Source organism: Electrophorus electricus, chromosome 4 (genome assembly GCF_013358815.1).
Source record: "Electrophorus electricus isolate fEleEle1 chromosome 4, fEleEle1.pri, whole genome shotgun sequence".
In the NCBI taxonomy this organism is placed as follows: Eukaryota; Metazoa; Chordata; class Actinopteri; order Gymnotiformes; family Gymnotidae; genus Electrophorus; species Electrophorus electricus.
The window spans coordinates 482501-494842 of NC_049538.1; the positions used below are offsets into that span (position 1 = coordinate 482501).

The 12342-nt window shown below is 42.9% G+C and overlaps 1 long non-coding RNA gene across 2 annotated transcripts in view; it reads left to right on the plus strand.

Moving 5' to 3' along the window:
• The window catches only part of LOC118241259, a 29414-nt gene that overhangs the window by 5342 nt on the left and 11730 nt on the right, over positions 1 to 12342 (plus strand). The window lies entirely within an intron of this gene.

Sequence of the window (12342 nt, forward strand, 5' to 3'; positions counted from 1 at the left end):
TGTATGAGGTAGAGAGAGAGACAGGTGATCCCCTGCTCTGATGTGTATGAGAGAGATATATATATAGAGAGAGACAGGTGATCCCTGCTCTGATGTGTATGAGAGATATATATAGAGAGAGAGACAGGTGATCCCCTGCTCTGATGTGTATGAGAGATATATAAAGAGAGAGACAGGTGATCCCCTACTCTGATGTGTACGAGAGATATATATAGAGAGAGACAGCTGATCCCCTGCTCTGATGTGTACGAGAGATATATAAAGAGAGAGACAGGTGATCCCCTACTCTGATGTGTACAAGAGATATATAGAGAGAGAGACAGGTGACCCCTGCTCTGATGTGTACGAGAGATATATAGAGAGAGAGACAGGTGATCCCCTGTTTTGATGTCTATGAGAGATATATATAGAGAGAGACAGGTGATCCCCTGCTCTGATGTGTATGAGAGATATATATAGAAAGAGGCAGGTGATCCCCTGCTCTGATGTGTATGAGAGATATATATAGAAAGAGACAGGTGATCCCCTGCTCTGATGTGTATGAGATATATATATACAGAGAGAGAGAGAAAGACAGGTGATCCCCTGCTCTGATGTGTATGAGAGATATATAGAGAGAGAGACAGGTGATCCCTTGCTCTGATGTGTATGAGAGAGATATATATATATAGAGAGAGAGACAGGTGATCTACTGCTCTGATGTGTATGAGAGATATATATATAGAGAGAGAGACAGGTGATCTACTGCTCTAATGTGTATGAGATATATATATATATAGAGAGAGAGAGACAGGTGATCCCCTGCTCTGATGTGTATGAGAGATATATAGAGAGAGAGACAGGTGATCTCCTGCTCTGATGTGTATGAGAGATATATATATAGAGAGAGAGACAGGTGATCTACTGCTCTGATGTGTATGAGATATATATATATAGAGAGAGAGACAGGTGATTCCCTGCTCTGATTGATGTGTATGAGAGATATATATATATATATAGAGAGAGAGACAGGTGATCTCCTGCTCTGATGTGTATGAGAGATATATAGCGAGAGAGAGAGGTGATCCCTCCACTGCTCTGGATGGCTCTGGGTGTTTCTAAACATAGTTCACATAGTTCAGTCTGACAGTATTTACAGTGAGCTGGAGGGCCTATGTGACTTCTCTCACTTTTAAACATGGTGGCAGGCAAATCTGTAACATGGGTGAAACATGGAGTAACAATTCCACCTGTTACAAAACAAACATGGAGTAAAAGGTCCACAAGACAGTAACATTCAGGCTTCCCTACTCCATAGAGATCTGGATACTGGAGTTACTGAATGGTCCACCCTGCATAACGGCACTATATGTAAATCAGGAGTCATTTCACTTTGGGCCTCTGTCTCTTTTCTGCCTGTCTGCTGAATATTAATGATTAGACCTCATTAACATGTCAGGCCATCTTCAAAGGGTTAATAAAAATAATTCAGCATTCCGCAACCCCTCCTGACCCCACTCTTCTGTACAGCCATCTTTTTAATAAATCGATGCAGCTGCGCGACGTTTAAATAGGTCCCCCTCTCTCGCCTTGTCTCTGTGGCCCTTCATGAATCCTGCCTTTGTGTCAAGCGCTCAGAGTTTCCTACTCTCCACAGCTCTATACTCTCTCTCTCTTTCTCTCACCCCCTGTCCTGTCTGTGGGCAGGGGGGAGTGGGGTGGGGAAGTGTGTGTGTGTGTGTGTGTGTGTGTGTGTGTGTGTGTTGGGGGGGACAAAACTTGGACTAGGGTCCTCTGCAGCTGGGGAAGAATGGAGAGTGAGAGAGAGAGAGAGAGAGAGAAAGAGAGAGAGAGAGAGAGAGAAAGAGAGAGAGAGCGAGAGAGAGAAAGAAAGAGAGAGGGCGAGATGGGGATCTAGAGAATGAATGGCTCATTGTACTGGCTGGTGCATATCTGCGATGGCTGGCTAAAGGAAAGACTCCGGTTACTCCAATTGTGTGAGAGAAACATCTAAAGGAAACTGATAGCAGAGAGCAGGGGGTTACACAGGGGAGGGGAGCAAGCATGGAGGTACAGAGAGAGATGGAGGGAGAGAGAGGGAGAGAGAGGGAGGTAGAGGAAGAGCTCAGGCTCCTTGTTTTGCTCAGCAGGTATTTCTAGCCCCTCCTCCCTCTGTTCCCTTCAGAATGCTGCAGGTGCCGTATCCATAGCAACCTCTGAAACAGTCCTGGTCTATTTGTGCTGCTCCACATTAAATGCAGGTAAATGGTGATCTGTAATCCCAGTGGAGGCTCTAGAGGTTGCACCTGAATGCTTCCACACTGAGGATGTTTTACATCAACTCTATAATATTATAGCTTTTTAAGAGTTATAAGGTTTCCAATGCTATTGATCAGCAAATAGCGTTTGTTGTGTTGTTGGTATTGTGGTGCACATTGTATTGCAGGAGTAGGGTGTGTTGTGGTACAAATTATGTTGTAATGCAGGTTACCACTCAATACTCACCACATAACCACTCACAACAATACTCAACCCATAACCACTCAATATAATACTCACCCCATAACCACTCACAACAATACTCAACCCATAATCACTCAATACAATACTGACCCTGTAACCACTCACAACAATACTCAACCCATAATCACTCAATACAATGCTCACCCCTTAACCACTAACAACAACACTCAACCCATAATCACTCAATACAATACTCACCCCATAACAACTCGATACAATACTCACCATGTAACCAATTGATACTATTCTCACCCTGTAACCGCTCAATACAATACTCACCCTGCATCCACTCAGTACAATACTCACAATGACTGAGTCCACTATTCACATTGCAACCATTTAGCCCTTTTATATCACATTTATGTGTGATATAATAATTGCATATAATATGATATTCATGTACGATAAAAAACTCACATGTAATACAGTATTCATGTATGACCTGATGCTCAGGTGTATTATAATATTCACATATGAAATGTATGTATATGATGTATATGATCCTCATACTATTCTGTTTTGGAACTTGTTGCAAGATAACCATGGTGTGGTTAGGGGATGACCAAATTGTTGTTATGGGGTGACCATGGTGTTGTTATGGGGTAGGTATATCATAGGTAGATAGAGAGAATGGAGTAATAAATGGGTAGAGTGTGGATGGTTAGGGTTAGGGGATGTGGGGTAGTATATGGTAGGGTATGGCTGGTTAGGGTTAGGTGATATGGGGTAGTATATGGGTAGAGTGTGGATGGTTAGGGTTAGGGGATATGAGGTAGTATATGGTAGGGTATAGCTGGTTAGGGTTAGGGGGTATGGCATAGAATATGGTAGGGTATAGCTGGTTAGGGTTAGGGGGTATGGAGTAGAATATGCGGAGAGTGTGGATGGTTAGGGATGGGGATATGGGGTAGAATATGGTAGGGTATGGCTGGTTAGGGTTAGGGGATATGGGGTAGTATATGGTAGGGTATGGCTGGTTAGGGTTATGGGGTATGGGGTAGAATATGGTAGGGTATAGGGGGTTAGGGTTAGGGATATGGGGTAGTATATGGTAGGGTATGGCTGGTTAGGGTTATGGGGTATGGGGTAGAATATGGTAGGGTATAGGGGGTTAGGGTTAGGGATATGGGGTAGTATATGTGTAGAGAGTGGATGATTAGGGTTAGGGAGTATGGGGTATTATATGTGTAGAGTGTGGATGGTTAGGGTTAAGGGGTATGGGGTAGTATATGGGTAGAGAGTGGATGGTTAGGGGTATGGGGTAGTATATGGGTAGAGTGTGGGTGGTTAGGGTTAAGGGGTATGGGGTAGTATATGGGTAGAATACGGCTGTTTAGCCAGTAGCTGTAGTGTGTGTATCTTATCTGTATCTATTGCTCAGTATTGCACACAGGGTAATAGAAAGTGAAGGATGAAACTATGAGAGGAAAAGGCATGAGAGCGAGGGATGTGGAGTCTGAGTCACTGGCGATGAAATGCAGAAAATGATGTGAAAGAATTTGCACGAGCACAAAAGTGTCTTTATCACTGCGATGACAAATGACAAGTCAATAACATCACTAACAACTGCCTGGAGTTTAGATTTGACTTCTGTCTCTCACAAACCATCTCAGTATCAGCTTCCTCTCTAGCTCATACTCATTCTTTTCATCTGTTTTTTAGACTCTCTCTCATTTTGTTCCTCGTCCATCAGTTCTCTCTCATCCTTGTTTCTCACTAATATGTTCCCCACCCTCGTTCTTCAGCCGCCCCTCTCCCCACTTCTGTCCTGGGTTAATGTTCTACCCTTTCCTTCGCTGTTTTTTCCTTCCGCCGTCGTGGTCCTGGTGCCCTTTCTCAGGGTGCACTCATAAACTCTCCCCTCCGGCAGGAACAGCAGGTCACGTGAGCTACCCCCTCCCCTGTAGGCTCGGGTCATGCTGCACTGAATATCATACATTTTAACTGTTCTAGAAAAAAAATCCCACACAATGAACAGAAGACTTCAGATCCAGTTCTCTAATGTCGGGTATTTAGCACAATGCATTATCCTGATTATCTAAGTGGGTTTTCCTGATTGAGTTTTCCTGACTGGTTATATGCATTTTGTATGTCCCTGTGAGACTGGAGGAGTCTAGTTATTTCTGATTGGATTATTAGAGATATGTGTTGACATGACCACGCATCAAGTTACTTTATTACTATGTAAGTGCAATCAGTAATTCAGTATAATAAAACTCACAAGCACACAGAGAAAACAAAATATTTTACCTCTCACATTCATTTTGTGGAGTTAGCATTGCTAAAATATGAATAAACTTTATGTTCTGTCTAAGGTCGAATGGTCTATAGTTAAGAAAGAGAAAGAAAGTTTAGTTTAAATTTAAATATGTGCTTCTCAGTCCTTGCTTCTATGTGGCTAACATTGTTTTGGGTGTGGGGTGACGGAATTTTAGACTGAACAGAAATGTGATAAAAATGTGCACTTGGGGGTCAGCAATGACGTGTCTGTCACTTCTGTACAGCAATGGGATAAAAGAGATGGAGAGGGAGAGTAGGAGAGAGTGGGAGAGCAAATGAGTGACGTATTTGAGCTTGGTACACTGGGAGCGTACGTCTGACTGATCCTTGGCATATAACTGGCTAACATCCTCTGCTAATTACACACACACTGATCCTCAGGACTCTCCATAATCCACACGCCCTGAGCGGGAGACAGTGTGAATAGAGTTTCCATCTTTTCCATAGCCAAGAGAGCTGGAAACAGCAGGTTACCTTTACAGCACTTAAAGTGCATACAGTATACAGTAAAACCTCAAAAGGTTTTAGCATCTGTTTGGATAATTCACTATTGATCATTTATGGATTAAAGTTGTTTTCTGTGCCAGTCTGGTGTCTAAACAGTTCATGTGTACTTCTCTATTTGTATATTAGTGTAGTGTGTGTGCATGTATGTATGTGTGTGCACGCCTGTGTGTGTGTGTGTGTGTGTGTGTGTGTATGTGTGTATCTGCATGGCTAGGGGTATGTCTGTGTATATGTGTGTGCACACCTGTGTGTGGATGTGTGTGGATGTGTGTGTATGAGTGGGGTATGTCTGTGTGTGTGTGTGCGTGTGTGCACGCTTGTGTGTATATGTGTGTGTGTGTGTGTGTGTGTGTCTATGTGGTTAGGTGTATGTCTGTGTGTGTGTATGTGTGCACACCTGTGTGTATATGTGTGTTTGTGTCTGCATGGGTAGGGGTATGTCTGTGTGTGTGTGTGTGTGTGTGTGTGCGCATGCCTGTGTGTGTGTGTGTGTGTGTATGTGTGTCTGTGTGGGTAGGGGTATGTCTGTGTGTGTGTGTGCATGCCTGTGTGTGTGTGTCTGCGTGGCTGGGGTATGTCTGTGTGTATATGTGTGTGTGTCTGTGTGGGTAGGGGTATGTCTGTGTGTATATGTGTGTATGTGTGTGTGTGTGTGTGGGGGGGGGGGGGGTAGGGGTAGGGGTATGTCTGCGTGTCTGTGGTCATGTATCTGCGCTCCCAGAGCAAGGGTTGCTGGTTCAGAACTCATGCAATTTTGTCTCTGTGTGAATCAGAACTCAGGTGGCCTCGCCACATGCCAAACACGCCCCCTCCTACTTGTGTGTGTGTATGTGTTTATGATGTTAATGCCATGGCTGGGGAGTGAGGTGAATAAGAATAATAGTGAAGAGCAGACAATACATGCACACAAAAATAAACACATACACACACAAACGCACACATACACACAGACATGTACATGCAGACATAAACACACACCCCAAAACTCATAGACACACAAACACACACAAGTGTGTGTATGCACACACACACACACACACACACACACAAACAAGTCACTTTCCAATCATGAGTTTTTCTCGGAACATTGAATTACAGCAGTGTGGGGAGGAGGGGGCCTTGCAGCTCCACGGGCGGCCTCTGAGATGCCCAAATGAAAGGGCCTGTTGTTGGGGATGGGGATGGAGAGATGAAAGAGGAGAGGAAGATGGAGGGATGAAAGAAAGAATAAGAAGGAGGGAAGATGGTGAGTTCATCTGTGGCAGACCCCACTCCCATCGCCTCCATACCCTACACACGCACACACACACACACACACACACACACACACACACACACAAACACACACACGCACACACACACACGCGCGCACACACACACACACACACACGCACACACACACACACACACACACACACACAGTTGCATCTCATATGATTCTAGGCCTAAATGTAGATCCTCTAGCTGTAGAATGTAACAGGTGTCCTGCAGCTTTTTGATCAGAGAAAGTCTCTGACTGCGCTGTTATTTTTGTATCCCTGGTTCTCCTGTCACTGGTGTACCCCTGACTCCACTGTCTCTGGTAAAGCTCATTTTAATCTCGTTTGAGCACTGAAACCCCAGTGGATTTAGAATGTCAGCTAATTGAGAGTTCAATGTATGATGTTAAGATGGCATTTGGTGTAAATGCCATATACTGTGTATTGTAACAATGATATTCAATGGCATTTAGTACCATCGATATTTAGGGTCAGTGCTATATGATTATGTTTATGCTGGCTGAGTTTAGTTCCGATCATATTGTAATATGATGTAACATTGCGTGAGTTTGGTTAAGCTCTATGATGATGCAACAGTAGGTGGGTTTGGTGTGGCTGTAGGATGATATAGCACTGGAGGGGTTTGGTGTCACTGTATGACAATGCAACAGTGAGTTGTGTGTTGCTCTATGATGTAACACTGGATGAGTTTGGTGTGGATGTATGATGATGTAATACTGAGGGGGTTTGGTGTGGTTGTTTTTTGATATAACACTTGGGGAGTTTGGTGTGCCTGTGTTATGATGTAATACTGGGTGAGATCGACATTGCTGTTTGATGATTTAACACTGGAGTGGTTTGGTGTGGCTTTATGATGATATAACACTGGGGGAGTTTGGTGTGGATGTATGATGATGTAACACTGGGGGAGTTTGGTGTATGATGTTATAAGATGGGAGCAGATATGGGTGATGGATTTTCAGGTGGGCTTGTCTCAAATGTCCTGATCACATTCTTGGTGTCCCATTGTACATTGGGGACTGTTTTAAAGCCAATTCTACCTTTTATGTAATATGTGCATTGGTGTTTCTCTATGCGATGAGATCTGTGGCAAATATAATAGCATACAGACACATATAAACTGAGTGTGTGTGTTTGTGTGTGTGAGCGTGGGTTCCGAGGGTAGGTCAGCTAGCTGTAGCGATGTCTCTGCACTGATGGAATGTCTGTTATTGCACTGCCGTGACATCAGAAGAGGCATACTGCTAGACAAAGCATCCTGTTGTTCCCCGGAGAGAGAGAGCAAGACAGAGAGAGAGAGGAAGAATGAGGAGAGAGAGAGGAGGGCAGAATGCAGAGCAAGAGAAAGAGAAAATATCTGAAAGAAGGAAAGAAGAAAGAGAGAGATAGAAAGAAAGAGGGAGAGAAAAAGTGGAATGCAGCAGAAAAGCAAGTTTTCAGATTTTTCTATGCTGAAGATCTGGAGTTCTTGCCTGTGTGGATCAGTGTTTGAGATCTAGGATGACTTTCGACAATGATTGCTCCTGCCAGATTTCAGAGGCCTTTCACTGCAGCTTCACATCACCTGCAGCTTCAGCTTCACCTTCAGCTTCACCTTCACTCCTAAATACACCCCTGTGATGGGCCTTTCTGCACATGCATGTTAAAAGAACACTCTGCTCAACTTCGCCTGTGTGTCCGCACACGTGTTTTAAAGGAACAACCTGCCGAACTGCTACTGTGCTTTTAGACACATCTCATTGCATACAGAGAATTATACACACACACGCGCGCGAGCACACACACACACACACACACACACACACACACACACACACACACACACACACACACACACACACACACACATATATATGTTCTGTTTATCTGGAATCTCTGTGTACTGTGTGTTTGTTTGTGTAATTATCAATAGTTGTTTGTGCCCATTTACATTTAAATTAAATTATATGCATTATGAGTAATAAAACAGAGTAAGTTAATAGTAATAAAACATCTCCCACAGACTAAAGCACAGGAAACATGCATAAACTGCAGGGAAACAGAGAGGGAGAGGGAGGAGTGTTCTGGGGGGTCACACTTAGCCCATAATTAGCAGTGCAGTGACCAGTGGCCCCGCACAATGAGGCCCTGTTTACCCCAGCAGTTTACCACCAGAGAACAATACACAATCCAGGCCTGTCAGCTCAGACTGCCCCGAACCACGCTACTGACCATTAACCAGCCTGAACTCCTCCCTCCCTCCCTCCCTCTCTCTCTCTCTCTCTCTCTCTCTCTCTCTCTCTCTCTTGCTCTTTAGCTAGCTGTCTGCCTCCCACTCCTATCTGTTCATCAGCCTCCCCCCCCTCTCTCTTTCTGTCTCTCTCTGATAACCCTGAGGCCTGTAGTTCCCCAAAATCCTTTTCATCAAAAAGGCCTGGACACTTAGCTGACAGTATGAGTTTGCCAAAAAAAATGGCCATTATTGATCCTGACAAAGCAGAACAGGAGGAGTGGAGAGGAGAGAGGAGGAGAGGAGAGAGGAGGAGAGGAGAGGAGAGAGGAGAGCCAAAGAATGGGGGATTTTTAAGATGAGTGAGTGAATAGTGAAGTTTTAAACTCATTAAGAAGATTGATCAAATGATAGGATTGGAGCAGAGAAAGAATCATTTTAAGGTTGTGGGGGTGGGGAGGTTAACACCTCTAAACATCAACTACATGAAGTCACCAGTCTGCCAGCCTGAGATTAGACCTCCTTTCTCTGTTGTTTTGTTTTAGCTTAGATGTGCTGTGAATTGTTGTGTGGAAACCTAGTATACATCCAAATATAATTGTAAAACTGAAACTCATTTTTGATTCACAGTGTCGATTCATAGAGACTTACATTGTTTCCAATTTAACCTACATGAATTGGACGTGTTGAGGGATTTATCTGAGTGCTTTTAGATCCACACACAGCACTCTCATATCAGATTGACCCCTTGAAATGTCACACTGTAACTCCTCAGACACTGTAACTCCTCAGACACTGTAACACCTCACACCATTCTAGGTTGTTTGTTAGATTGTGTTACACCATGTTTGTTTCCTCTTGCCCCATAATGAAAGCGCACTGATATTAGCAAAAGAAACACCAGTCACTGTCTGTCACTTTTTGCCAGTAACCTGAGTAACAGGCACAGTCCTGGAGGGTATTGATGTCACTGAGACTCTCCTGCCGTGAGAGCCTCCTACCATGTCTGAATCCACAATAAGTTTCCACCAAAACGCCAATAAGTAGCTTATGGTGGCTGACGTCTAGATTTGAGTTGCTATTTGTTCAATGGATTGATCAGACAGGTCTGACAGCAGCAGTGATTCAACTTGCTGTTAACTCTAGTCAGCCAGAGGTCTGATATTAGCAGTGTCTGATTCGACTTACACTTCACTCTATAGATGAATCAGAAGTCTGATATCAGCAGTATTATTACTGGCCTCATTTGACTTGCTGTTCACTTTTTGTGTCATTCAGAGGTCTAATATCAGTTGTATAAGTTCAGTTGTTGCTGTTCTTTTAGATATTTTATTGATTGAAAGGAATCGATCAGTGCACACAGTGAGCAGTAGGCTTTGCTGGACATTTAGCAACATTAACTATTAAACCCATTTAAGAACAAGAGTTTCTGATGATCACAAAAATGTTTTGCTATCTTATCCTGTTAATCACAAAATGTTTTGTTATCTTATCCTGTTAATCACAAAATGTTTTGTTTTTGGATCAATTTTGGTAAATTATTTTATTCTGCATCAAAAAGAAAAAGGGGAAAAGTTTAAAACTGTAATACCGTGTGTGTGTGTGTGTGTGTGTGTGTGTGTGTGTGTGTGTGTGTGTGTGTGTGTGTGTGTGTGTGTGTGTGAGAGAGTGCGTGTGTGCATGTGTGCATGTATGTGAGTGTGTGCGTGTGTGTGTGTTTGTGTGTGCGCGCGCATGTGTGTTTGTTTGTTTGTTTGTGACCCTAAAATATGATAGTGTGTAGAGTTATCTCCTGGCTGACGTAGAAAACAGTATTTAAAGTTATGTGTCCGTATGCGCATGTTTTTGTGTGTGCAAGACAAGAAAATCATGTCGTCCACTGGAATCGCAGTAACAATTACTTAACACGAGGGGACAGTCTTGCTCTGTGCAGCTTTAATCCCGTGCGTGGAAAGAGTCACGCATGGCTCCCGTAAACCGATAAGTGAGTGAGTGCAGTTCCGAGGTCAAAATGGCACACGTTTGGATATATGTCTCCAAAAATGATTCCAGGCAGTAACTGTAGTGTACTAAGACATGCAGAGACATTCAAAACAGTAGTGAAGTACAGTAGCCCTTCATCAGCTGGGCCTCGGTCCGAAAGTTTCTCTGGAAACTGTGTACATCGCTACGATTTTGAATGTCTTTCTCCCACTATATATGTAACGGAGATGAAAATGACCGTATTGAAATGTATTTGAATTCAACCAAAATTATAGTATGTGGTTCCAATCATTATTAGCTTTTGTAATAGTTGATTTTTGACTCCTTTTTTGTTTTGTTTTGTTTTGTTTTGACTTGTGATTGCAATTTCCTGCGAGTTAGTTGCAGACGTGATTTCGCACTTTTGGTACTTGTGGTTACCGTACTATGGCAGCTTTATACAAGCATTGCTACATGTAAGTCATGAGAATACGCACCAGCAACGACTTCACAATTATACATTGAAATAATAAAAGCAGCTTGTAGAGTCAACACATACTGTTTCTTAACGCTAGTAACATGAAACCAGTATGATTATATCGACATAGTGAAGCGTTTTAAACATACATTAAACCTTTTTCGTCCACGCTACACTAGCGGATACCGCTGACATCTCCAGTCATAGCTAGCAAGTTACACACGTTGTAATTCACTGCTGTGTGTACATGTTTGTCCGTTGTAGCGAAACTGTGCAACTGAGAACATACAGTTACTGTCTGTTTGAACGTATATTGCAATCACATTTAAATGTTAGTGTTCCGAGCTAGCTCATGACAGAGAAAAGGGCTCCCTCGCGTTAATGCCGTGCTGCGATAAACTCTGGAATATTGTTTTCATAAGTCCCTAATTAGACAATCTACTATACGATCACACAACATTGTTGTTATATTTAGTTTTTATTTTCTTATTCTAGATTAAAGCAGTCTGTTTCAGTAAAAGATTTGTAATTTCCTTTAGAACAGTAAATTATGCGGCGTTACACTGCATGTGTAGTTGTGAGTATGTACTGTTGATTGAGGGAAATGGGGGCAGTTTTATACAGAGTGAAAATAATTTACAACTGAGAATGTACAGTACTGAGTGTTCCTGGCTGTATGCAGAAAATAGTGAGGGGCAACCCAGAGAAAGAGAGTTGCCTTAGTGTCCTTACTCTGACACACGCAACAGTCCGTCACATACACACAAACACACGCAGTTTAGTCACTTTCTCCGCTCCAGAACACCTGATTCAGGGGAGTCAGAGCCAGCACAATGTTTGCAACATTGGGTTGATTGGCAATCAAAGGCAGGAGTATTCAGATAGTTAACAGTCCTGCAGTTCTGGGTTCTATGGTGTTCTCACCTTACCTTTCCTTCAGATGTATAAAGTATCTAACCAGTTACAGTAACTGTTTCATTCACTAACTAAAATTCAGGACCAGTAATGAGCTTGAGGTCCATATTCAAGTAGTTCTGTCTCAAGCAAATAAGTGCACAGAAATACTGAATTATCCAAAAGTATTTTAGAATGAATATTTCACATTGTAAGGTGTGAAACATCAT